Source organism: Oculina patagonica, chromosome 13, assembly GCF_052425735.1.
Source record: "Oculina patagonica isolate OP01 chromosome 13, crgOcupat, whole genome shotgun sequence".
Taxonomy (NCBI): Eukaryota; Metazoa; Cnidaria; class Anthozoa; order Scleractinia; family Oculinidae; genus Oculina; species Oculina patagonica.
In genome coordinates, this window is record NC_135770.1 from 29,929,471 (window position 1) to 29,956,824 (window position 27,354).

General features: G+C 39.3%; 1 protein-coding gene and 1 pseudogene across 2 annotated transcripts in view; both read left to right on the forward strand.

Moving 5' to 3' along the window:
* The first annotated feature begins 6,619 nt into the window (after positions 1 to 6,619).
* On the forward strand, positions 6,620 to 8,716 carry LOC144637123 (uncharacterized; annotated as a pseudogene).
* Positions 8,717 to 14,471: 5,755 nt separating this feature from the next.
* LOC144634826 (uncharacterized) overlaps positions 14,472 to 27,354 on the forward strand; it is a 56,487-nt gene continuing 43,604 nt past the window's right edge. For both annotated transcript variants that reach the window (XM_078493862.1, XM_078493861.1), the window contains exon 1: positions 14,472 to 14,650. The gene's annotated coding sequence lies outside the window, so the exon portion shown is untranslated. The remainder of the gene's footprint in view (positions 14,651 to 27,354) is intronic.

Genomic DNA, 27,354 nt, shown 5'->3' on the forward strand with positions numbered 1-27,354 from the left:
CGGTTTCACAGCCCTAGGCCTTGGTCCGGACAGCACGCAAAATTTACGCAACAATTGATCAAAATCTAATCTAAAGAAGCTTCTTGCACAATTTTAATATGCTTTAGTGAAATTCAGAAAAATGAAATAAAAATTTTAGGGAAAAGAGCTTTATTTCATCTCATCAAGAAGTACAGTGAATATAAACTATAGCGCTTATCACACTGATAAGCGTAATCTGCAAAGTTTGGATTAAAACTTCTCGTTTTAGTTTTATTGTTGTAAAATTGAAGTTTATTATGCCTTAGAACTCAAACGAAAGATATAAATTTTGTTAGACTCTTTTTCTTTCAGTATTATTTAGCTTGCCACCTTCAGAAGTTTGAAGTTATATTTGGTTGCCGTCAGTGTCCGGACCAAGGACCTAGTCAGGAAAATTACTTAGAAATTTTAATTTCTTACTTTGGACGAAAACTCAAGCGGTCAATCAAATTTTTTGCACTAGTCGAAAGAATATTTCCTATACATCAATTCAAATAGCAAAGCAGTAGCTATAATTTGAATTTTACAGTGAGCATTGATTAACGTAACATATTAAAACTATCTTTCTCTGAAATCACGGAATTATACTAATTTCCCTCGTTACATTGAGTAGTACATCGATGATTACAAACTGAGTTAGAATAAACTACTGTTGGACCCAAGTTCTGTCTCAGCCTTACGTCTGTAGTTCTGAAGTTCCTTGAAGTTAGATCGCCGTGTACCTTAGAAGCTAGTGACGAAGCTTCGTTTCCGCAGCAAGTGAGTGCTCTACCGAGTTAAGTTCCCCATATTTCAGTCGTATTTGAGTTATATCTCAGCCAGATTTCAGCCTAGTTACAGCGCACTTTCCGTACAGTTCAAAAGTCGGTTCAACGCACAAAGCAAGGAAAAACCTATCGTCACAGTGATTGGAGAAGAGTGGGGCTTCTTGGATCTTCAAAGACGTTATCAAGGCAAGCAAGAGAAGAATAAAGCCAGCTGAAGTTGACGCTAACCGATGTAATCCCTTGAGCGTGGAAAAGAGGAACATACCGCTCAAGTAACGTGAGTAAACCAGAAAGAACAGAAATTAATGAAGTCTGTCAAGCGGGTCTTAAAGAGAAGTTTTCATCCGAGATATAATTTAAGAAGTAGAAAGCAAGCCAATCAAACCGTTAAAGCCAGTACGCCTAAAATCGATACATCTGTTCAAGCCGATTTATCGGAAGAAGATAATTGTGAACTGCTCCACGAATTACCATTTTGTCCGTATACTGGTCAAGTCCCGCCACATCAAGCGAACATTGAGAGTTACATTGAATTACATACCGAAGAGCCGAGAAGAATTTCCACAGTATTTTCCAGTCCAGGTCCAGCCAATAGAACCAACCGAGAAGCAATAGATATCAGGGTTGACCAGAACGAAGGACCATCCATTGTTCAATCGAATTCACCTGTTCAACATATTTTCCGTAGCCCGCGTGAAGCAAGTGAGAGCAGCTCTTTGGAAGATTTTACGCCGATCGAGTCAAGGCAGTTGCAGAGTGGTCCACGCGTCGCTTTAGAAGTCGAAAAGATCAGCGAACCCAGCGAAAAAAAGGCAAACAGACCGAATCTACGCCAAGAAACAAGCTTCACTGACCAAACAAAACCGATAATTAATTCACAAGCCAGTGTTCACGACCAAGTGCGAACTCGCATAAATTACAAAAAACCAAAACAAAACAAAAGAGGAACTCATAGCGACTCTGTTTCCAGCGACGAATTCGGATACACGGAAACGGAAAGCGAGCGAGAAGATTCAGGAGAGAGTGAAAACAATAAAGAAATAAGCGAAGAAAACCAAGTATACAAAAAGGACCAAGGTACCGAATCTAACACCATGGAAGCAGCCGCATTTAAAGACTTACAGGATCAGATGGCCACTCTACAACGCCAGTTAAGATTGCAACACCAGCAGACAACCAGTGCCTTAGAGCAAGCACCGCTCCCAGAAACAGTCAGCACACGAAGACCTGCACCATTTCACGGATATGACTCCCAAGATATAAATCGTTGGCTGGATAAAATTGAAAATTACCTTAAACTTCGCCGAATAGATCTGGCCAGTCCAACAGCCCAAGCAGAGTTAGTCATGAATCTAGCCGGACCTGCAGAAGAAATTTATTATTCTTTGTCGCCAGATCAGAAGTCCACATACGCAGAATTAAGAGATTCCCTGAAAGAGAGATTTGCCAACGACAACCAAAGCTGGATAATTTGGCAAGCAGTTTCAACTCGACAGCAAGGAGCGATAGAACCTCTGGACACATATTTGACTGACTTGACAAACAAGTTCCGTCGTTTGAACATCACCGATGCAGAGAAAATGCGGTTTTTTGTTCAAGGATTACGACCAGAAATCCGAGAAACTGTGCTATTAATTAAAACAGCCAAAGTCATTCCGTGAAGCCGAAGAGATAGCACGACTAACTTGCGCCGTGAAAACCACAATGAATTCTCATGTAGTAGGCGTCCCGCATCACCTGAGTTATCCCACAGAATCACGCAAACCAAGCAACTCAAATCACGATGTGTTAGCGAAAATAGAAGAACTAAGCAAGAAACTTCAAAACGCTAAGGAACCCACCAAGACTGACGCTACAGCTACTGACGCTAAAATCATAGCCAAACTTGATGCATTGATTGATGGTTTTTTGCCGACACCAGACGAGCACAATTCCCGGGCATTTCAGTCAAAACCCAACGAAAGCAAAAACACAGCGAATCTTGCAGCGTATGAAGACTGCAGTAAGCGAGAATCTCCAGATTTCATACGAGAAATTCGCCGAATTGATAGTAAATTAGATGAATTTTGCCGTGAAATGGACGCCAGAATAGATGCCCTTATCGCAGCAGATCCATATGACAATTTCAGAGATGGAAACACAGCTCGCATAGCCACGTTTTCTGAAACTAACAGACATGGGGCACCAGAGTTTACTGAAGAAATTCGCCGTATGGAAAGAAGTTTCACCAACAAATTAGAAAGTCTGTACCGACGAGTAGACAACCGAATAAATAGCCTTACGCACAGAAACCAAATCACTCGCCCCGAGCTAGCAGACAACAGAGAACGCAACCGACAGTCTAAACCGGTGTGTTACAAGTGTGGACGCGTTGGCCATATTCAGTACAACTGTTACTATTACCACCCAGACGACCAAGATGAAGAAGTGAGACATGAACACCGCGCACATTATAGTCAAGCCGAAAATCATCAGCCGGGACCTCATAGCTCAGCACGTTTACCCGCACTAAACGCTCAGTACGCCCGTCACGTTCGCGAATATCATAACAAGGCAGAGAGTCCAGGACAAGAAGCGAAAACGTCCCGTCAGCCAGTACGCACCTGCAGTCTTAATTTTGAAGGAGAAAACTCATCAGATCATGTAATAGCTGCCCTGCCTAAGCAAGAAAATACAAACAGCCAAGAAGCAGATGTGAATATCCCAAGTTCAAATCAGAAAGTGAAGCTGACAGAAGCCAATCAGCGGCAAGGTCAATTTATGCCGAGGCAAGGACAGTCATACAAGAGAAATCGCCGAGTAACGAAGTCATCAGTTCAGCAAAGCAATGTCTTTCTGTCTCGTGGAAGTGATGCTAAACTAATGTCCAATGACCTGACTACGGAAGGCAAAATAGCAGGCCAAGCTGTTCAGTTACTTGTGGACACTGGAGCTTGTGTATCAGCCATTGACAAACAGTTTTTCGCAAAGATTTATGGTCAGTTTCCGCCTAAGTTGAGTGATTGTTCCTTATCGTCTATTCAGGCAGTCGGTGGAGGCACAGTACAAGTGCTAGGAAAGATTACCGTCCCTTTACAGTTAAATGGATGTGAATATCCCTGTGAGTTCCATGTTATGCAGAATCTTACCTGTGATGCCATCCTTGGTAGAGATTTTCTCCAAGCAAACAAAGCCTTGATTGACCTTGACAACAGCAGCATTACTTTCAAAGGAGCGGGGTCTCCTGGGAAACCTACCAGAGCAACGACAGTGTCAGTAATCCGCGGAACCTCCTTTCCCCAGCAGAACAAGTTGAAAGTAAAGAAAACCGTAGCCGCACATGATGAGAAGAGTTTCGAGTCCAATTGCAAATTAATTCCTCGAAGCGGAAAGAACAAAGTTCTGGGATTTCAGCAGCCACTCTTAGTTTTGATGCTCATTATACTGTACCTGCTCACAACAACAACAACAACAACAACTTTATTACCAGAAGAAGAAAAGAGAAAAAAAATATATATATAATTAAAACAGAATATGGTAATAACACTCAGAAAAACTAAAAAGCTTATCGAGCTGAGTGAAGTTAAATTACATTAATACTAAGGAGGTGGTTGGCAATAAAGCAAAGGAATAAAAAAGCAAAGCAAAGGGAAAAAAAAGCGGTTAATGAAAAACGTTAAAGCTAACACAAACATTCTATAGCAAAAAATATATATATATATATATGTATAGAAGCTAAATAAGGAAGCTAAGAATTAAATATTAAGTAACTACTAGGTGCCAGATGAACACTCATTAATGTTGGCAGTATTTCTGTAAGATGTTAAGTTTAACTTCATTTTTGAACTTTTTGAGGGGGTGGTATTTGATGTTTTCATCCAAATCATTCCAAACTTTTACAGCAGCAAAGCGAATGTTGAATTTACCATAGTTTGTTTTGACAGAGTTAATATAATAAGTTGATCTGGAAGCAAGCCTGGTTTTGTACTGATGAACTGAACTCACAGCCTCATGCACGCCGCACACGACAGACAACGCCAAGCCTGTTATTCAGAACATGCCAAAGTTTTTCGTCCACAGAACCCCAGATGATAAAGTTGAAGATGGCCAAGCGAATCGCGAGGGAGCTGCTCAAAGTTTAGTCCCAAAAGAAGAAAAAGGAGAGAGGATAAAAGTATTACAGTCACGTGATGCCCAGAAAGCATTGAAGACTGACTATTCGAGCCCGCCAACAGTACTCAGCGACTTAGAAGAAGATGCCACGAAAGATGTCTTTGATACTATGAGAGCACACCTTGGAATTGAAGTATCATGTTATTGAGCCATACCGTTAAGTAACTTGAAGTCAAATGTTTACAAAAATTATCAAGTCTGTTATTGATCTAGCACCAAGTGAACAGTATTTAAGCCGATAGAAACATAGTGTGAAGAAGTCAGACTATTATTGAGATGTTCACAAATTGAAAAAGCAAGTTGATTTTTGAGACCGTTTAAAACTCAAGTATTCCACCGCATGGTAGTTATGAGTTCTACTTTTCCTTTAACTTTTTTTCGACCGGGAGGTCTCGTTTTAAGGTGGGAGGAATGTAACGAGGGAAATTAGTATAATTCCGTGATTTCAGAGAAAGATAGTTTTAATATGTTACGTTAATCAATGCTCACTGTAAAATTCAAATTATAGCTACTGCTTTGCTGTAGAGATTCGACCGGGAGTCTCGTTTAGAATAAGAGAGCGATCAATGAGTATTTTGGAAACGTTCAATTGTCAGTCATGAAGTTGTGAATCAAATTGATAAAAAGTTATATATGGACGTGACACAGTTGTTATAATATTTAGCCGCATTTACTCGTCTCACCGATATAATAGAGAGTGTTTGTCACTGAGAAAATGTAGAAAAACCAACAGTAGTTTTCTTTTGAAACGGAACCAAGGGTTTTATTTTGTTAAGATCATTTAGGCCAGTGTACACTTGTACAGGTGTATTGAAAGTTTCTCAAAGCTCATTTAGTCATCAAACATTGCGGTAGTTAGTTCTTTTGAGTTTTCCGCTCGTTATTATAAATTCCTGGTTTTTAGTAGTTTTCACGGAAGCTCGCCAGCTGAACGTATTTTCCTTAATGAAGTTATATTGCTTTTCATTCAAGGGTTGCTCTTAGTTAGTTAGCTGAGCAAACCAATTCCAGAAATCTTAATAAGCTTTTCACCTTTAATTTCCTATGCTTGTTTTAGCTTAATTTAAGTTCGCTATTTCTAATTTCAAAGTTGTGATTTTTAATCTAAGTTCTCGTATTTAATTTTGTAAACTTCCTACTGTTGATATAAGTTCGCTCTTGTAATTGTAATCGTTTCCTTATTTGTTGTACTCAATAGAAAGCTTTTGTTCACATTGTAAACACCTTATTTGTAGCAACGATATATAAGGAGCTACGTTGTAAAAGTTTCTTTGATTACATCGACGGTGTGAGTAGTACATCGATGATTACAAACTGAGTTAGAATAAACTACTGTTGGACCCAAGTTCTGTCTCAGCCTTACGTCTGTAGTTCTGAAGTTCCTTGAAGTTAGATCGCCGTGTACCTTAGAAGCTAGTGACGAAGCTTCGTTTCCGCAGCAAGTGAGTGCTCTACCGAGTTAAGTTCCCCATATTTCAGTCGTATTTGAGTTATATCTCAGCCAGATTTCAGCCTAGTTACAGCGCACTTTCCGTACAGTTCAAAAGTCGGTTCAACGCACAAAGCAAGGAAAAACCTATCGTCACAATAGACCGTTTTACTCGGGTCTGGCTGCTCGGCTGTATCTTGCCAGAAAGGCTGAGCTTATTCCGGAAGATATTCTTTCTCAAGCTGAGTACATGAAGATTCACTATTTTAACAATAAGAACGTTGAGGACAAAGCCCCGGTGGAGAAGTTTATCAATGATGTAAACTGTGCACCAGGCTGTGCCAATTAGAAAGAATACTGGACCGTTCCGTCGGCCTCTATAAACCCTGAAGCTTAATTTTTCAGACGTTTGGTTAGTTGGCATTAGATAAAAAGTTTTAACTTTTTTACGCCGTTAGAGTACTAATAGTTTTGTAAGTTTTTTTTAAAAGAAGAATTCAAAATATTCAAAATGCAGCAAAATTTTCAACTTCTCTTTTCAACTGGGGAAGTTAAATAAGTTTCAGCTGGCCTTTGCGTCTCCATATATTCCAATCAACTTGTTTTCAATTATTTTTAACATGATTATAATATAATAAGGTATTTGCTAAAGTTTGGTAATGGCAATGCTTGTTAAACTATAGGCAAGTGTGCATTCACTAGTTTTCTTAAAAGAAGGGATAATAAACACGAATGTAACAAATGGGAGAGTTATTTAGCTCTACATGTAACATTTTCTGTCTGCGCTCGTTAGATCTGAATTTTTCCTTTTATAGCGCGGAGCTCTGGAAAACCCTTCGGTGAGCGCCAATGGAGCCCCATACCTAACTTTGGTAAACCCATCCAGCTGAAACATTTTGGTTGCTACGTGATTTTACGCCCATACGTTCGTACGCACAAATACGTTTCCTGTCGTTTTTGCGCAGTTAACTGAGGAAAAAGACATTTCTTATATACTTATTTACTTGTATACTATGTACTACAAAACATTTCTTATATACTGTGTAGTCCTGAAAACGGGATCAGGGAGTAACTGCTTATCCTCATCGGGCCCGTGAGGATTCTTGAGGCCGGGATCACTGAGTAAATTCAGAGCTAAATGATGTAAGTAAGTAAATAAGTAAAAACTTTATTTCTGTGTCTGTGTATTTAACACTTATGGGCTAATTGGGGACACAATTAAAATACCTAAAGAAAACTATTAATAATGCTAAAATAAAAATTATTTAAAATACTTAACTAAAAACTAATATTTACAATATCTTAAGCGGTACAGAATTTGCAGCAATTACCATTGTTCTCCACGTAGTCCGATAGATTGAGTTTTCTAATTGAAGGGCAACTTGCTCCAAACATAAGTGTGGAGCTCCGGTCAGTTTTAGGATTGGCTAAATCTTGCACGAATATTTACGCAAAAACACCTTTGGTTTCGTTGAGACTGGTTTGGCCTGACGAATCCGGGATTTTCGCAGAAGTTATTTCAATAAAGTGTTTTCTTGCCCCTGCTTTTTTTGTTTTTAATAAAAAAAGGTGATTCGCCAGGAGAGTGCTCGCGGGCGCCGACATGGCTGCCACAAGTAACTTAGTACCTAAGCTTTCTAGAGAAACGTCAACAGCGCGTGATTTACAATAGCTTTGAAGGACAGTTGAAATGTGTTAAAGCACTACTTAGGGGAGTGTAAGTGGGCCATACCTATTTAGTATCATTAATCGACGATCTAGAAATCAGCTTAGACCATCAGCCAGCTCTCTTTGATTACGCGGACGATTCAACCATCATTGTTCCTGTCTGGAGTAATGGCCACTGTCCCACGGATTTAGTGGACCAGTTTTTAACTTGGTCTAAAAATAATAGCATGATATGTAATTTGTTGAAATGTAAAGAACTTATTTTTCGAAAGAAAGGTTTTAGTCAGGACATTGCGCTTGTTAACAACATTCCGCAATGTACGGAGCTTTCTGTCTTAGGGGTTACGTTTCAGGAGAATTGTAAATACAGCGAACATGTACGAGCTAAGCTGATCAAGGCGAATAAGTGTCTGTTTTTTAAGATCTTCAAGGAAGGAAGGTCTCAGTCAAGGTGAAGTTGACCGCCTATTTAGTGCCTTAGTTTTACCGACTTTCACTTATGGTTTGTCCGTTTATGGCGCCGTAGATTCAGATCTTATGGTCATACAAAATTTCCTAGATAGATGCTTTAAAATAAAATACATATCAAAGAATGGACATTCGAGACCTTTTAGAAAAGGCAGATAGGAAGCTCTACAAGGTACGCTCAACTGATATATACCGATTGCCCGCTAAGTAGAATAATTTCAAAAAAGAAAGAGACAAAGTGTAACCTAAGAATCGGATCATCGCCCAGAAATATCGCCCAGAAACTCAGATAGATTCAAGAATGTTTTTGTAAATAGACTATTTTTTTTAAGAATGATAATATCTAGTTTTTTTTTATCGTTATGTATTTTTTAATAGATTTTTATGTAACTTAAGATATGTACTTTTTATCTTGAGAGCAATAAAGATTATTATTATTATAAGATCATCACCCCTTTTTTGGATTGAGGAGCATGCGTCCTACATCGACAGTAATCGTTTGTACACCTTGTACACCACTGAACAGCTCACATCTAACGCAGGCTCAGTAGGTCACTCTGTTCTCTTTAAAGCTCCCATGATTCCTGAAGATGCACTGTAAACCTGTACCCTGTTAACAGTTAGAATTGTGGCTTCCAATGGTGTTATTATTGGAAACAACGAAGACAGTGATATTTTACATGTAAATAAAATAAGACCTAAGTAAATAACACCATCGACCATTCCAAGCACTAGCGATTCTTTCTCTCCAGTCAGTTTGTCATCACTCTAAAGTAAAATGAGAGAGCACCTCTAGCTTAATTTTGTCACGGTTACTTTGCAAACTCCTCGAATGCATCCATAAGTCGACAAACGTACGTACAATTAAGGCATGGAACAACGTACTCTTTTATAATAGTACTGTTCTAGAAATGGCAAGAAATCATCGTTCCACTAGTTGAGATTAATTCTTAACATGTTTCTGTTCAATTTTAGTGTTTGTTTGATTAGTTTAGGCAGTGTCCACAGTTAGCACAGTAGTGCGCGCGAAATCCATCGACACTTATTTATTTATTTATTTATTTATTTATTTATTTATCTAGGGGCAACCGCACAAACAAGATAAGTGCAATACCGTTTTTGTGATTTTCGTCGTGGGTAATGACGTTATTATATATTGTTTCACTGTTATTGACTCTCCAAGACCATGCATCCAGTAAGAAAGATAACATGCACGCCACATTAGTTAAAGGTTAGACAAGAACAGTACTGCTTTTTCTGGAAGTGAGAAACACGTGGACCCTCGGCCTGCTAAACACATGAATTGCATATAAGAGGTTATCCTAATACCATACTGGGCACAGAGCCTGTTTATGGAGACAATAAGGAGCAGAACATAGGAGTTGATGTATGAGATGTGCACCAGTGTGAACGTTAGATTTGGAAGCGGTGCACTTCTGTAACAATGTACGGTGGTGGTCCTTAACCACATACCATTTTTTAATCACAGCAAATGCGTCTTTCTCGTCATCCAAGGTGACGTGTATTATGTATAAGGAAAATGAGCAATTAAAGTTTAAAACAAAAACGAGGTTTTGCTCCCTCAAGGCAAACAACTAAGATGCAATTAAAGCCAGCGAGGTTTATGCTGACTCTATGCAAACAATAAAAGCAAGCGAGACTATTCCTCGTACTCTCTCGAGGTCAATAAACAGGACTCTGGCTAACTGAAATAAAGGTTAGAAAGTTTTGGGAATATGAAGAAGCAAGATGCTGCCTCTTGATGTACAACAAAGATAGCAGTAAACGAGACTTTGCTCGCATTCAAGTTTAACGTAAATAAGCCAGACTTTTGCTAAATAAGCGATACGTTTGCTCGCCCGTCAAACTTTTAGACAACTAAGTAAACGAGACTTCTGCTCGCGCATTACACTTTAAGACAACTAAATAAACGAGACTTTTGTTCGCACACTAAACTATTAGACAAATAAATTAGCGAGAGTTTTGCCCGCGCATTAAATTTTTAGACATAAATAAGCGAGACTTTTGCTCGCGCATTAAACTTTAAGACAGCTTATAAGCGAGACTTCAGCTCGAGCATTAAACTTTAAGACAGCTTTATAAACGAGACTTTTGCTCGCGCATTAAATCTTTAGAAAAACAAATAAGCGAGACTTTTGCTCGCGCATTAAATTTTTAGGCATAAATAAGCGAGACTTTGCTCGCGCATTAAATTTTTAGACATAAATAAGCGAGACTTTTGCTCGCGCATTAAGCTTTTAGACAACAAAGTAAGCGAGACTTTTGCTCGCGCATTGAACTTTTAGACAATTAGGTAAACCAAACCTTTGCTCGTGCATTAAACTTTTTGATAACTAAATAAGCGAGACTATTGCTCGTACGCACTGAAGATAGTTAGATGTGCGTTTGCATAGCAAGTGAGACGAATGCAAAACACTGGTGTTTTTTGTACACTTCAAGCGTTCTTATTCCATTGACTTCAGCGGATGAAGTCTTGCTGAAATAGCCGGCGTTCGATCTTAACACACTAATATCCAAATCAACTGTTGCGTTTGTTCAACCTTTAAATTTTAAATGAAACGGCATACTGATTTTTAAAAAAAAAACCTAGAAAAAAAGTAAAAAAATAATTGTTTCCGTTCGGATTTGAACCAACGACCGGGGCTTACACAACTTCTGTAGAAGTGCTCTCTACCAATTGAGCTATCGTACCTTTCTGCAATACAGAGTATTTTCTTTTGATTATTTAAATATTATATTTGGACGCGCTGTAAAAAAAAAAAATTTTATAACTCGGGCATGGGTAAGCAAAACCCCCCAAATCGCCCTGTTTTAGCCTATCGTACAGAGATAATGTCCACCAAATTTCTGCCCTGTATATAGCGTACGTAAATATTCAAGCGTAACGAATGATTTATATATATGCAGTTAGAAAGCAATGTATGGGCACGTTGCACAGAACTGCTAATTTCTCGATTCTTGAAAGATTCACACCAAAAACAAAAACGTAGGGTTATTATGAGTCATACAGAGATACTTCATGCCAAATTTTAGACTGAAAGGTGTAATATTGAAGCAGTAGAATTATTTAATGGTACTAATTTGATTCTTTATTGAACTTATTTACGGAGCAATGTATGGGCTCGTGGCACAGAATTGCAAATTTCTCGGCTCTTGAAAGATTTACAGCAAAAACAAAAACGTAGGGGTTTAAAGAGTCAAACAGAGATACTTCATGCCAAATTTTAGACTGAAAGGTATAATATTCAAGCCGCAGAATTATTTAATGGGACTTATTTAATTATTTAGTGAATTATTTACAGAGCAATGTATGGGCACGTTGCACAGAATTGCAAATTTCTCGGCTCTTGAAAGATTTACCTCAAAAACAAAAACGTAGGGGTTTAAAGAGTCAAACAGAGATACTTCATGTCAAATTTTAGAATGAAAGGTATAATATTCGAGCGAGAATTATTTAATCACAGAGATGATTTACATAATTACAGGGCAATGTATAGGTACATCACAGAATCGCAAATTTCTCAACTCTTGAAAGATTTTTATCAAAAATCAAAATGTAGGGTTATTAAGAGTCAAACAGAGATACTTCATGCCAAATTTTAGACTGAAAGGTGTAATATTCAAGCCGTAGAATTATTTAATCGTAGTTAATTATTTAATTTTACAGAGCAATGTATGGGCACTTTGAACAGAATTGCTAATTTCTCGGCTCTCGAAACATTTTCATCAAAAACAAAAACGTAGAGTTATAAAGAGTCATACAGAGATACTTCATGCCAAATTTTAGACTGAAAGGTGCAATATTCGAGCCGTAGAATTATTTAATGGCATTTGTTTAATTTTTACAGAGCAATGTATGGGCACGTTTCACTGAATTGCAAATTTCTCGGCTCATGAAAGATTTTCATCAAAACCAAAAATGTAGGGTTATAAAGAATCAGACAGAGATACTTTATGCCAAATTTTAGACTGAAAGGTGTAATATTCGAGCCGTAGAATTATTTAATCGTACTTAATTATTTAATTTTATTTATTTTATATCTTGTTTGTGTAATTATTTATTTATTTATTAACAACATATATAGATATAGTTTTCATACTTTTCCTAATAGTCAGCGTCATGCCAAGTCAAGGTAATTTATAAACAGCCTCAACAAAACTGAGAACCAAATGCAAGTTTAGAAATTAACTAATGGATGTTTCCTCGGCGAAAAAAGGTATGTGAGAAAAAGAGAACGGGGCGTTTGTTTTTGTTTTTCAACTTTTCTTCGCGGATGGTGATGTCCTTTTGTGCGATTTAGAGCCTTATTTTTAAATGCTAAGAGAAGCGTTTTTTTTCGGATACGCTAGCGGAACTTTATATTAATAACCAAATTTACGAGCTACTGTTGCCTTCTCGAAAATCATAATTGGCCTTTTGTCGCACCCAAAACGACGTTTTCCCTCTCCGAAAACAACAGGCATTAGAATTGGGCCTAAGGCCCCGTCCATACTGACCCGGGTAAATTTGAAAACGCATCTTTTCTCCGGTTAGGCCAACCGTCCACACTGAAACGGCGTTTTCGGTCACCGAAAACGGAGCTTTTCAAAAACGCTCACCAATGAGCGTTTGGACTTGGAGCGTGAAATAGTGTATTTTTAAATTTTATTGTAAATAATTTTAGAGGGCCACTGGTTTGTTAGTATTTTTTATGTTATTTTAGTGCTACCCTCGTTAAATAAAGACTTTACTTTTACTTTTACTTACTAATGAAGCGTATCGTTTTCAAATTTACCCGGGTTAATGTGGACGGAAAACATTTTACGCGGCGTTTTCAAATTTCTCCGTTTTCAAATTTACCCGGGTCAGTGTGGACGGGGCCTAAGTCACGAAGGTTTGAGCTAAAGAAAACTCCAGTTTTTAATCGCAGTTAAATCCGAAAATCGTAGGCGATTATTAGATTATTAAATAATGGTCGACCGCAACTGACAACAGAACTTTCACATACAGCGACCTCCATGCTTCATTAATTCAAGCGCAAACTTACACGGCTCTGTGCGAATGAAATATGCATACGGCTGCACGCAAGCTAAACCAAGGCAAGAAGCAAAATAATAATGTTGTACATGTACGAGAATGTGCACATTTTAACAAGTTCGTCTAATTACAAGCCCAACACTAACGTCGAGCTTCGAAAACTAAAAGAACCACCGACGCGTAGTGAAGTGCCGCTTGCGGGAGTGCCACTTGACCGGTCCCAAATTGCTCCATTGTCAAAGAAGTTGTGGTTCTACGGTGAACAGCCGATTGGATCCACAAACAACTTTGACAATGTTAAAAGCATAAAAGAATGACATCAACTTGAATTCTGCGGACGAGAGAAAATGATAGCGAAATAGCGAGAGAACCTCGACTTCTTTTAAGCCTAAACGATGCTGAAAATCACCGGGTCATAAGATGAAGTAACAGACTTTCTTTAGCTAATTTTGCGTTATTTTTTAAAAGCTGCTAAGGTGTTGGTAGCCTGCGAAGGCAGACGTATTTCCGAGTGTCGTTTCTCTCCGCCGAAAAGTAGCTATTTTTCGGCGGAGAGAAGCGACGACCGGAAAAACGGCTGTGTTCGCAGGCTGTGTTGCCGAATCAAGTCCACTCGCATCAGTAATTTGTACACCGTTAAAAAAAATTTGCATATCGATCAAACTTTGACAGGTGTTTTTCTCGTTACAATTGACCCGGGAATTGAGTTCCACCTCAGTATAAAGCCGTCTTGGCCGATTTGTGATGATTTCTTTTAGTTAAACTCCCTTCTTGATGCCATTTATTGCTTATATCGAGAACTGACAAAGATTCGCGCGCGATGACGTCATCTGATTTCATAAAGACGATGATAATTAGCCAATGAGCGTGCGAGAAATTCAAGAATAATTGTAAAATTTTTGGCCGAGAAAGTAAACGACCAGAGAAGGCGCATTATTAAGGTATACTGCAAAACGCTCCATTTAGTAACAATATGGTTTTCATGTGAAATCAACAATGTGGACTGCATGTATTGAGTATATCAGTACATTTGCTCAGGAGAGTTCTTGCAAGTGAGTTTTTCAAAGCAACCATTTCAACACAAGTGGCGGTTGCACACGAAGGTTGGTGAGTATGCAATTAAACTATATCAGGGAATTGATTCAAGGAGGCAATGATATTTCTTGCCCTTCCTTACACTGCAACAGTTATGCCAATATAAGCAACGGGGATATAGTTTTGTAACAAAATATTAGTGCACTAGAAAAGCAATGAATGTTGTTGACAGATTGTCTTTCTTCGTTTATCGAAGCGGAAGCCTTTTGCCTGTTAAATCGCTGTGACCTAAAAACAAACTGTGCATGAGAGGGATTTATGTCCCTTCTTTGTGGGTGATTATGGGATTTGTAAATACACGATGTCGCCCGATGGAACACATGAGAACACACGAGACTTGGTATTGTTGTCCAATTTCTTTAGTTCGCTGTGGCAATTTCAAAACAGATCTTGTTGTCGTTAGTCAATTCGCTTTCTCTGTGTCGTCGATTTAACGCCGTGTCTCCAGTTGAAATTTAATCTAACTGTATAATCGTAACGGAACGGCCCCTTCACTTGTCCCCTTTTTTTTCTTCATGTCTTAGTTTACGTGCCCATTAAAAATTATATGGAATCTTAAAATATCGAAAAAATACAAAGGAGACCAAAATACCAAAATACTTTTAAGGGGATTTAAAATTAATGAAAATATCATCGCTACATTATAGCACTGACCTTCTAGAGCGGTGTCAGTACAAATAAAGAATGCTAACGGCAGAATTGATGAAGTATTTAAAAGTATATGTAGTGCTACTATTACCATTATTTAGAGCTAAGCGTAAACAGACTAGTCGGAGCGTTAGTCTGGCAAACCAGAGCGCTATTGAGGTGCGCTGACCGTATTGCTAGTCCAGTGGTCTGGTCTGAACACTTGTGTCAACTGGGAGACTGACAGTGTGCAAACAACTTCGGATAGTAGCAAAATACCACACTATAGATAAGGTTGAAATCAACCTTTCATTGGAAACCTCATTATGCTCGAACAAACCAAGTAAGCAACTAACCATTACTTACACATTCATTTTAACCTAATCGCGAAGCGCGCAAAGTCTAAAAATAAAATGCAAATGAATATAACCGCCACAAGGCTCAAAAAACATCAGCGTGTCCTGAGAGAAATAGAAGGAATCTAGGCGAAGTTTTCGTTTCATGTAAGTGTTTTAGGAATACCGGCTGCTTTTGGGAAAATCGCCCGCCATTTCGGTTTGTTTATCTGAGTCTTGTCTGAGTCGTGACGTCCCTCGCGCGCTTCGCTGTTCAAATTACACGACGATATATATGCTTAACAAAGCTTAAGTTAAAATTTACTTTCATTTATTTTATTTATAATTAATCTGTACAATTCATCATATGACATTTTTTTTTTTTACATATTACCTATTTAAACAAGCAAATGAATCCTAAAAGTTAACACAGAAGGTTGTTCTTGATTGTTGAAAATTTGTTCAAAATTTAAAGTAAACCGTAAACACAAAAAATGCACCAAAAATATGATGAGATTTTTTGGTTATTATATAAAATTTGTATTTTTTTGTTTTAGCTTTTTTGTGCATCATTTACTGGTAAAACGTCCGCACTCTGTAATGCATGTGTTTTGTATCTGTTTTTTTTTTTTCAACTTAGCTCGCCAAATATTCATTCATTTGCTCCAGAGAAATTGCATTTTTGTCTGTCCGAACAAAATGGAAACCACTTATCAAAGTGCTATACTAGAAAGAACTTCATTGACGTCAACGGCATTGAAATTAGTTAATGCTTTAAGATGCAGCTGAAGCGTCAGACTGAATCAGACAGCGAAGACTAATTTATAGATGTTTTTAATACAATGGATCTTAAATTTAGTGACTCTTATAATATTAATATGTTACAAAAAGGACAACAGATACATTTACCACCTAAAACGTAACAAAACCTGATATTTCATCGCTAGCTACACAAAATTAAAGAGTTTTATTGAGTCGCTATACAAAAGATAGCCTCCTTCGCAGACGTTCTCTGGGCTCGTCACCAACGCGTGACGAGCCCAGAGACGTCTGCGAAGGAGGCTAAACAAAAGAAAGATCAAAAGGAGAAAGCTACTCAAGCAGAAACCAGTTGTCAGAGAACAGAGAACGCGTTAGATATTCATGAAAAAAAGAATAAAAAATCTTGGAGACGAATTCATGGAGTCCGAAAATGATCAAGAGTTGCAGAAACTGAAATCTATCTTGTGTTAGCAGACCTGTTAAATTTGGATAAAGAAGACTGACTGTCGACGTCAGTTGTCGGTTTCATAACCTGAGTTGGATGATAAAACCTATTCAATCTCCTCTTTTTGTGTTTGTAAACATCAGCCTTCAAATGAAAGATAGGCTTTCTTGATGAGAGTTGAATGTCGAAACGACTTTCTTAAACGGCTACCTTAATTTTCATTCGTAACCAGACGCGCAGTTGTCATGGTTACGAAACAAATATTGACGCTAGTGTTGAAGTGTTTTCTACACATTTAAAGTGCTATTATAGACCCTGTGAATTCCACTGTTTTTTTTTTTTTCGTTTATTAAAGCCTGCTTTTCACTAGCGACGCAAGCACAAGCGCAAGCACAGGCGCAAGCATAACAGCTCTTATTTCATCGTGAAAACGGCTTCGACGCAAGCATAAGCACAAGCGCAAACACAAGCACAAGGATCAAAATTTTTCCTTTTCTTGTGCTTGCGCTTGTGCTTGCGTTCGTGTGAAAACAAAACATCGCATAAATTGTTTACGTCTGGCCTTGTCTAGCCAATTAAAGCACTCGTTTAAGCGTGGACTCGAGTATCTATAACCCCTAGTGTTTTCCTCCTTTTTTGTTGTCGCTTTCGCTTTCTTCGTCACAAGAGTAGAGGAGACAACAACTTTCGATGCTCGATCGAGAGTTTCTGCCGCAATATTTGCCGAGAGAAGGAAGTCGGAAACGGAGCCTTCTAACTAGTTAACATCGTATTCTTATTCTAATGTGCTTGTGCTGATGTCGTCGTTCGTTTTCACCTAAAACAAGCCGCTTATGCTTACGCTTGTGTTTGTGCTTGTGTTGCGTCGCTAATGAAAACCAGGCTTAAATCTTGTACTCTAGTTTCAAACCCTTTTCAGTTCGAAAGCCATCTACTTGCTTTTGTTTTCTATGTTTTCTAGTGAATAGTCAACGAGGGGCAGCCGAGTTGGCTAACGCTCATAGAAAATGAGGGCGAGTTTCAGTAAAAACTATAAAGGATTGCAGTCCGAAACCCACAATTTTATGTAATTTTAAGCCAATCATCAAGAAAAACTTCCCCTTTTAGAAATAAGGCGCGCGTGCGATTAAAGTTCACCACTGAATTTTCTCCGATTCTGATTGGTTTAAATTGATCACGTGTAACGCGATAGTTTTCGTCCGCGGAGGGTACTATCAGCCCTTATAGCTCACCACTAAATTTTCTACGATTCTGATTGGTTTAAAATGATCACGTGACGAGATAGTGTTCGTCCGCCGGAGGGCACTATAAGCCCATAGTGCCCGCCGAAGAAAAAAGCCCGGATCGATAGTGCCCGCCCGTGAATTTTTTTGTAAACAAGCGTGCCTGCAGACAAAAAACCCCCAACCAAATTCACTGCATTTAGTGGTTTTTTTTGTCTTATTTTCAATTGAGATTTTTTATCCTGAAAAGTAAAAATAATAATTCACGATGCTCGTTTTTGTATGGGCGCGCGGAAGAAAATTTAGTGGTGAACAATAAAAACAATAGAGTGTTTTTGTCTCGGAACTATCGGTCTGATAGTTGCCCCTTGGAAATTTGATGTTCTTAAACATATGCATATATATGCATATTATTAATGTTTGTTTTAAGAACATCAAATTTCCGCGGAGCAACTATCAGCCGATAGTTCCTCGACAGAAACACTCTGTTGTTTAAATAGTGCCCTTTCGAGAAAAATACCCGGATGAATAGTACTCGAACGTGAATTTTTTTTTGTGTAAACAAGCGGGCCTACACACAGAAAAACTCCACTAAATTCATTGAATTTAGTGGGTTTTCTGTCTGATTTTGTTTTGTTGTTAAATTTCGGGTTTCCATTGAGTCTTATCTATAAAAGTAAAAAATAATTCACGATGGTCGTTTTTTGAATGGGCGCGCAGAAGGAAATTAAATGGTAAACGATAAAAACGATAGAGAGTTTCTGTCTCGGAACTATTGGTCTCACTGATAGCTGCCCTTTGGATTTGATGTTCTTAAAACTAGCATTTTAAGATTCGCGGATTTGCAATAGAAAAAAAGCTTTAAATAATTTGGACTTTTTTGCTGAACCGTTCCAATTTTTTTTGCCCTTTTTGCTTCCGTTTTTTTCGGCTTTCTTATTCTCGCTACTTTGTACTCTTCATTATCCTTTTTTTTTGGACCGAAAAGTTTGGACCATGAGCTATAGGATAAGTGGAGTTTTTCTAAATTGAAAGCCAATATCTTACCACTAAAGTACTCTGTTTACAACTTTCTTTGTTCGATCGCAACACATGGGTAACCAGGCTTTTATTCAACCAAGAAGACCTGGATGCTAAACTAATAGCCCATTTCCGAGTTCTCGCATTTTAGAGGACTGGTGCCGAAATCGACTCACCAGATCGAGGCTTAGTGCATTGCATCCCATCAAACATGGAGGCTTCGAGTGAAAAAACAACATGCAGTGAAGATTTCTCGAAATTAAAGGTCGATGAATTGAAAAATTATTTGCGAGAGAGAGGTATACAATTAAGCGATGGTAGCAAAGGAAAACGGAAAGCTGAACCTGGCCATCACGAAACAACCTGAAGCCAAGAAAACTTTTGAACGAACAAAGATTTTCAGGTGAATAATCTTCTTTACGGTTACCTACCAAATAATTGTAAAGGTCTCCGAACGTGAACTCTGGAATTTTCGAGAAGTTGTGGGTCCAAGCGCTTTTAGTTTTAGTATTAGGGTCTGACAACTTCCCTTCACTTGTTTGCAATTTGTCCTTCAGTAGCTTTGTGCGGTCTTTGACAGAATCATCCAGTTTCCTCTGCTTCATTGCCGCTGCTTTCTGGCATAAATCAAGCAATTCAGCTTTCTGTTTTCCTTTGCCACCATCGCTTAATTGTATACCTCTCTCTCGCAAATAATTTTCCAATTTATCGACCTTTAATTTCGAGAAATCTTCACTGCATGTTGTTTTTTCACTCGAAGCCTCCATGTTTGATGAGATGCAATGCACCTAGCCTCGATCTCATGAGTCGATTTCGGCACCAGTCCTCTAAAATGCGAGAACTCGGAAATGGGCTATTTGCATTTGGTGTAACGGCGAATAATAAAAACACTGGGTAGGAAAAACGTTTACCGTTGCTAGGAGATTTTGGTTTTTGGCCAATCACTTAACCGAACAAACAATGGGAATTGTGTGTTAATTTCGTGTTGAGCTCGTAAGATCAATAAGCACTCTTAATCCCCTAGTTAGGTATGAAAAAGGCGACAAACTTGAGCCTTCCCCACATGGACGAAAAAAGTTTGGCAACCGAAAATGAATTTTGGTTTATTTTGGAGGTGTTCGCAACACAACGGCGGAAAAAATGTAAATTTCGGATAGTTTTATGGTCGTTGTCGTTATTTTTAAAGGCTTTCGCTATGGAGTAAGCTGGAGTTGTCTTAAATTACCTAAACAAGCAACGGGTGACTTTTTACCGGTGCGGCATGAACGGGAAAACACAGGCGTTGAACTTTATGTGTGTGTTTGTTTGTGTGGTCACAACTTACAAATATGAATATTCAAATCTATTCACTTATTGTTGTTGTAAACATTTAAGCTTCGACAAATCGGCTTTTACGACTGAGTTTTTGAAATAAAATAAATAAGAAAAATTTCCGCATAGGATGAGTTAGTTTTTATGCCGGTTTTTTGACGAATTTAAGCTTGCAAGAGCACTTCTTTGTTCAATGTTTTCGACTCGTATTTATAATACAATTATTTACATGCGGCGTGCAACTTATTATCGTCGGAGAATCCACTACTGTTTCTGGAATGTAGCCGATAAAACTTTATTTTCTCCACTCACTGCTTATCTCAATATTACAACGTCAGTTTATAACAGTAAAATAAAGAAAAGTAGTAAGAGCGGGCGAGCCCGTATTATTTCAATTTACTTCAAAGGTGATGTTAATAGTTCTTAACTCCAATTCATAGTCGCAAAATTCAACCATTTAAGTGGGCGTCCGTGTAAGAACCGACCACTCGATTTTCGGCCCAAAACAGAATTCCTTCAAATTTTCTGTGCAAGACAATTGATCCATATGATAAACAAAAATAGCAATATTTTGGCTTGTAGTGTTATTTGTCAATATTTTTGGCGATGATTGCTGAGAACGGTCAAAAACCGAAAAAATCATCCTGTTTCGAGTCAAATTTAGGCGTCGCGCTCAACGCGCTGAAAAATTACGCTTTAACTCAAAGAAAATAGAACTTGTATATCATTTTATTTTATGCCTTGTCTATTAGTTCATGGTAAAACATTTGTAATCGAACTTAACAAAAATTAATTATGATTTTTTTAAAACACCCCATAAAGAGCCATCGCAAAAATCACGCAAACATACTGTTGGTTAAAGAGGTTTTTCTCAAAAGTATAACGCGATCTAGAGCCCTGGACACTATCCACGATTAGTACTAGGATTGGTGTACTAGAAACAAGAAAAAAGTTTTGGGCACTAAGCTTTTCGAATTTTAGGAGTTTTATCAACAAAGCCTATTTTTAACGGTCGTAACGCGCGTCACGCAATTTCTTACTATTGTGTTTCCTATCTTTCCCACATAAAACAGTTGTCCGAGGGAGCAAATATTTTCGAAACTAGCTTTCTGCTCGGAATAAGGCATGGACAATCCTAAATTTATCAAATATCGCCCCAAAAATAAGAATTAAGAAGGTTAAATCATGAGCGGCTCCGGTGTGAGTTGTCTTTAACTGTGCAAAAAGCTTCGAAAAGCGGTTTCCGTGATTCGGTTATCATAAATAGGGAATGAACTACGAAAGAAACCCTTAATAATTTAATATATTAAACACATTTAACAGCTAGAAATTATTATCATTGTATTATTAAGGTGTACGCCCAGAGAAAATGCAACACGAATGAAAATAGGCCAAAGCGAAAATCGTTTCTCAGAAAATGTTGGTGTCAGTCGGCTTTGATGCACGCGGGAATGTCAATGAAAGTTATTTTTGCCAACGAGACAGCCGAGCCAAGAGGCGAGGCTGTCGAGGCGGCAGAATCATAGAGCCGTGTGCGTATGAGTGTATAGGCAGAGAAAATCTTAAGTTCTGCGTAAGGGACTTTTTTTTACCATATTTGGGTGTAAGTAAACCCCATATTTGGGTTGTATTGTTCTTCCCAACTGGTTCCCAGTCTCTCACTCCTTGCTAGAGAGCAAATGACCAAAATGGCGTCCACGCGGCTCGCTGTTAAAATTTTCAATGTGGTCATTCATCCCTTTACCGATAAATACACCTTTAGGGAATTATAAATCGAAAGAGAATACCCTACAGAATATTCGACCGCCGAAAAAATGAACTTCAAGGTCTTCAAAGCGATGAAATAATCTTTCGACTTTGGAGTCCTTTGATTTAATTACGATCGAAGAGAGACATGAAAATCAAAAGCGGACTGTTGACTTCAAATAGAGTTTTCTTGATTTATGAGAATGCTGAAGTCGAGTAAATGCTTCCTTTTAGTGTTGATTGTGTTTATAGTAATTGTTTGACCGATGATTTATTCCAAATCAAATACCGTTTATATTTTATTTGGCACGCATTTTCGCTCCGCGTAGGAATAACATCAATACAAAGCGACGCTCACTAAAATTACTGCATGTCATACACACAAGAAAGTCAAAAGTTTTTTGCTTCTAACGGCAAATGTAATGTTAACTTGAATAAAAATTTTGTCTCCAAATAATCCTTGACCGTTCAAGTTTTGTTTTCTGTTCAAATTTTTCAAGTTTTGCGTAACTGAACATGACACTTCGCATGCGAGACTGAAATCTGACCCGTGCATTACTGTCTCTGATTACTGAAAATTATTTTTAAAAAAGCATCTTAGCAGTTTTGATTTTGGGATTTGATTTATAAGAAGTTCTTGATCATGAAATGCAACTATCCCTTTTGTGGACGGAAACATTTTAACCATCGCGTGTTGTATTTAAAATACAGTGATTAAACCTCATTTATTGCCTACATTTTGTGACATTTTAACGTTGAAAAGAATTTAAAGATTTGTCAAGAGTTATCAATCTGTCAAACCCGTATCCTGCGTAGCAGACATCTGTGCACGTTTTTTAGTGTGTGTAAAAGAGTGCGTTATCGCGAGAATACGCGCGCTGGAAACTACGGCGCCTGCTATGCAGGCCATCAAGCCTGTGTCATTTATGAACACCAGAGAAATAGCACTTTTTTCGCATATTACCTAAAATACAATTTACCATATTTTGGTCATTTCACTATGAATATAGTTCTATCAAAAACCATTCAATATCTGTTCTTATGAACAAACATGAGTATTTCGCTCGTTGGCACTTACCGATAGGTACAACTAGTTAGTAGGTTAATTCCAACCCGTGTGACAAATGCTTGCTGCTAAAACGAGGATTATGTCACAACATAATCCAATTTATGCGGCGCCACATTAATTATCTTAGTGAACAATTGAAGCACGTGCTAGTCAGGCTGATCAGATCAGGTGGCAAGCTATTTAAGGCCTATCGTACTGATATCGGCCTCTTTTGCCAGTGTAATATCCGAGCTGCACTCACAAAAAATTTTTACAGGCAAGTAACCTACATTAATGGCTATCCCCCGACCACGTGTGTTAATATTCGGGCATTCATTTGTCCGTAGACTCTCTACCTTTATAAGAAGGCATTGGTCGGACGGACTAAATCACTCCTTTTCTTTGGCTGAGCCAGTAGTTAGATTTTGTGGTTATGGGGGCTTGACGGTGGCTCGGGCGCTCAACTCAAGACTCCCGAGCGTAGAATCCTTTCGCCCTGACATAGTCATTATCGAGCTGGGGACGAACGATCTCACGAGGTCCGGGCCGGCTAAAGTTGGGTCGGATCTTGAGGAGTTCGCCCGCAATCTTCATATCAACTATGGGGTGAAGCTTGTCTGTGTCAACCAGATTCTTTTTCGCGCCCACTCCCCATTATTTAATGCCAAGGTTCGTGTTCTCAACCGATACTTAAAGGCCGTGTTGGAAGAGCTCCCCTTTGCCATATTCTGGCGCCATCGCGGTTTTTGGAGGTGCGCTAATAATCCTTATATGGACGATGGTGTCCACCTCAACGCCTTCGGAAACTACAAATTTTATCGTAGTCTCCGTGGAGCGACATTGAGGGCGTTGGCGCTATTTCGCTATTTACAGCCCATCCCTTAAGCGGCTAGACCTCTGCAGGTAATGCTTTATATCTTGTATTTTTATGTCACCCATCGTTTTTACGTGGGTTATGTTCAGTGCCATTTTCACTATTGTTTTCCAGAGTCGTTATGAGTGTACAACCTTTTGGCCGCTTGTTTATTCAAGTAAGGCCCGATGCACTCGACTTTGGGCTAGTGATCTAATTTATTGCTATGTTTTGACATCCATGTTGGTTGTCGGTAGCTGGCACCTTTTTGACATGAGGCGTATCGCCTGTTGGTTTCAAAGGTTTGTTTGGGACGGGCCTAAATATCTTTTTCAATTCGGTTGTGCCTCTTTCATGCCTTTGCGGCGGTAGTTTACATTCACTGTAGTGTATTCTGTGTGTTCTTTCTTTATTTTGTTTTTTAAGCCAGTACCATGCCGCCTAAAGCTTCCCGCTCTCGCAAACGAAAAGGTTCATCACAACAGGCCATCGGGAATTCAAAACGGGCTACAAGGTCCTCTCTCACTGCCGCCTCTACTACAAACCAAGATCAGTCCCTTCCCTTGGAGGCTCCCGGCTCTGGCGCTCTTGAGCGCAGTCCAGACCAGGTTCAATCTGGCGCAGTGAGCGTCGATGTTGGTGCTCTCACAGCTACGATTACTGCGGCCATATCCCAAGGTCTCCGCGATTCTGGGATCGTCCCACAGTTACCAGCCCCTACAACTCAGAGCGTGGATCAGGCAGCCAGTGATGCTGTTGTGCAAGCCACAGATGAGCTAACAATGATGCCTGTTGGTATGTCTGGTCAGACAACGCCTTCTAGTGTATTCAGTAGTGCTTCAGTTAGTTTAGTCGCCCGCGTTCCAGTTAAACTTAGAGCAAAAATTTGGGCGGATGAATATTTTGACCTAGGAATTTTGTTGTCACACTCCCCGTCTGACATGAAGTTTTCTGTCTCGATTTCTCATGACTCCTCTCAACCTAGCCTTTGTCTCGAACCAGCTAACAAGGTTCCACGCATAACAACGATCCATCAATGGGTCTCGGCTTTCAATTCCTTCGTTGCTGTGTATACCCAACGTAATCCAGCGGTCACAGCCGATTTGCTAAAATATACTGAGGTTGTTAGGGATATTGCTACCAAAGGGGGAAATTGGCGTTATTATGATGAGCAGTTTCGTTTCTTGCGCCAATCCAGCCCGTCTTCCTTCCCGTGGGGCCAGGTTCATTGGGAACTCTGGTTTTATTCTTTACATAATTTTCGCGGCCACGCAGGTCAGCAAGCATCTCAGGCTAAGTCCGCCCGTAAATCCCAACAATTTTTTCCTAAGGGGACCTGTTGGGCATTTCAAGCCGGGAGAACATATAACGGGTGTCAATACGAGCATGTCTGCTATAAGTGCAGACAAGGCCACCCGGCCAGTCAATGCCGCTCCACAACCAACACAACCCCCAAGCCCCGCTCTTTTTCCAGCACAAAATCCACCAATGTGCGACCCACTAGTCTCCCTCATAAGTCAACCCCCGGTGACCCCAGTAAATTTGGAGAGCCTTAAGTTTTTTCTCCAGGGGTATGATAAGTTGTTAGCAGAATTTCTTATTTCGGGTTTCAAGCATGGCTTTGGGGCTAATTTTTTTCGGTGAACAATCCTCTTACGAATCTCCCAATTTGAAAAGCGCCTATGATCACCCAGACGTCATAAGGGCTAAGCTTCGGAAGGAACTCGAGGCAGGAAGAATTTCCGGTCCTTTTCGGGTCCCGCCATTTCCCGCTTTTCGTACTTCTCCTCTTGGTGTAGTTCCCAAGAAAAATCCTTAAGAATTTAGGCTAATTCACCATCTCTCTTACCCTCCTGGGAAATCTGTTAATGATTTTATCCCAAAGGAACTTACGAGTGTGCACTATGCTACCATTGATGATGCCGTTTCCATCATCAAAACAATGGGGCCTGGTTGTTAAATGGCTAAAACAGACATACAATCGGCTTTTCGGATTATACCCATCCACCCTAAGGATTCCAACTTATTGGGTATGCAGTGGGAGGGCAATTATTATTTCGATCGGTGCCTTCCGATGGGATTAGCCATCTCGTGCAGTCTTTTTGAAAAGTTCAGTACGGCGTTGGAATGGATCGCCCGTAATGTTTTGCTAGCTTCTGCCGTTATTCATGTTTTAGATGATTTTGTATTTCTCGCGCCTTCATCCGCGAAGTGCCAGGCCGATCTCAAAGGCTTTCTTAAGTTATGTGACGCCCTGGGAGTGCCAATCGCACATGACAAGACAATGGGTCCTTTTCCTTGTCTTCAGTTTTTCGGAATCACTCTCGATACTCTGGCCATGGAAGCTCGTTTGCCCCAGGATAAGATTGATAAGTGTAAACACCTACTAGAATCATTCCTTACTCGTCGTTCTGCGACACTTAGAGATTTTCAATCGCTCATCGGCTTTCTAAATTTTGCATGTTCAGTCGTTGTTCCAGGGCGGGCTTTCCTTCGTCGCCTTATTCGCCTTATTGATTGTACAAAGGGCATTCAGAAACCCCATCATCATATTAAGTTATCTAAAGCTGTCAAAGCCGACTTGCAGACCTGGCTAACATTCCTTGACAATTTTAATGGGAAATCATTCTTCTTACCTGACATATGGGAATCATCTCACAGCCTAGAACTATATACGGATGCAGCAGGGTCTAAAGGTTATGGGGGTATTTTTGGTCCTCATTGGTTTTACGGGCATTAGCCCGAACGTTGGCATTCTTTAAATATCACCATTTTAGAACTTTTTCCCATTGTCTTAGCTCTATGTGTGTGGGGTTCCCATATGTCTAATAAACGCATTACTATTTTTACGGATAACGCCGCTTTAGTTGAAGTTATTAACAGGCAGACGTCAAAAGAGCCTACAGTTATGGTGTTTATTCGCCATTTAGTTTTGACTTGCCTCAGACATAATATCCTTTTTCGTGCCAAACACATCCCAGGTTTCTTAAATGTGCAAGCTGATTATCTGTCACGTTTTCAGGTGGAGGAATTCAAAGCTCTAAGGCCCGACGCGGACAACTGCCCAACTCTTATCCCCGAGAACCTACTTCCTCAGAGTTGGTTGCAAATTTGAAGAATATGCTCTCGTCGGCGTTGTCGCCTCAGTCCCGCCAATCCTATCACAGGGCTTGGCATGTTTATACCCAATTTTCCGAGCGTTTTTGCGAAACCGCATCGCCCACTCTCCCCCTCGAGGTCACCTCGGTGGCATTATTTATTTCATATTTGACAGCTAAGAAGCTTGCGCATGCTACTATCTGTTCATATATCTCTGCACTTAGTTATGTTCACAAACTTAGGGGCC